The sequence below is a fragment of the Myotis davidii genome, unplaced genomic scaffold, assembly GCF_000327345.1.
Source record: "Myotis davidii unplaced genomic scaffold, ASM32734v1 scaffold339, whole genome shotgun sequence".
NCBI classification, from domain to species: Eukaryota; Metazoa; Chordata; class Mammalia; order Chiroptera; family Vespertilionidae; genus Myotis; species Myotis davidii.
In genome coordinates, this window is record NW_006290778.1 from 246,855 (window position 1) to 247,939 (window position 1,085).

Below are 1,085 nucleotides of genomic sequence, written 5' to 3' on the forward strand. Positions count from 1 at the left end.
TGGCGCACACGGCAGGGCTGATCCGGGGGTTGGGGCGCCGCCCTGGGTTGGGTCGCACACGGGATGCCCAGGTGGGCCGGCGGATCGCTGCTGCCCCACCCGGCTGCCCCAGGTCGGGTTGCACAGGGATGCCCGCAGATAGCGCTGTCTCGCCCTGCCTGAAGTATGCAGATTAGCCGGAATCTTTGTTGGCTGTTAATTTGCATATCACGCTGATTAGCCAATGGGAGGCGTAGCGAAGGTATGGTCAATTACTATGTTTGTCTATTATTAGATAGGATAGTACTGGAAGTCTTAGCCAAAGCAATCAGACAAGAAGAAGAGATAAAAGGCATCAAAATTGGAGAGGAGGAAGTAAAACTGTCATTACTCACAGATGACATGATATTGTACATAGAAAACTCTAAAGACCACCAGGAAACTACTAGACTTAATAAATTAATTCAGCAAGGTAGCAGGATACAAAACCAACATCCAGAAATCTATGGCATTTTTATAAACCAATAATGAACTCTCAGAAAGAGAAACTAAAAACAAAACAAAAAAAATCCCATTTATCATTACAACAACAAATAAGATACCTTGAAATAAACTTAATCAAGGAGGTAAGACCTGTACTTGGAAAACTATAGGGCACTGAAAAAAGAAATTGAGGAAGATTTTTTTTTTAAATGGAAACGTATACCATGTTCATGGATTGAAAGAAGTAACATCATTAAAATGTCTATATTACCCAAAGCAATCTATAGATTCAATGCAATCTCTATTAAAATACCAACAGCATAATTCCCAGAACTAAAATACTCCAAAAATTTATATGAAACCATAAAAGACTCTGAACAGCTGCAGCAATCTTGAGAAAGAACAATACTGGATATCAAACTATATTACAAAGCCATTATAACCAAAACAGCCTCGTACTGGCACAAGAACAGGCATATAGACCAATGGATCAGAACAAAGACCCCAGAAACAGACCCACACCATTACGGTCAATTAATATTTGACAAAGGAGGCAAGTACATGCAATGGAGCAAAGACAGTCCCTTCAATAAATGTTGTTGGGAAAACTGGACAGACTCATA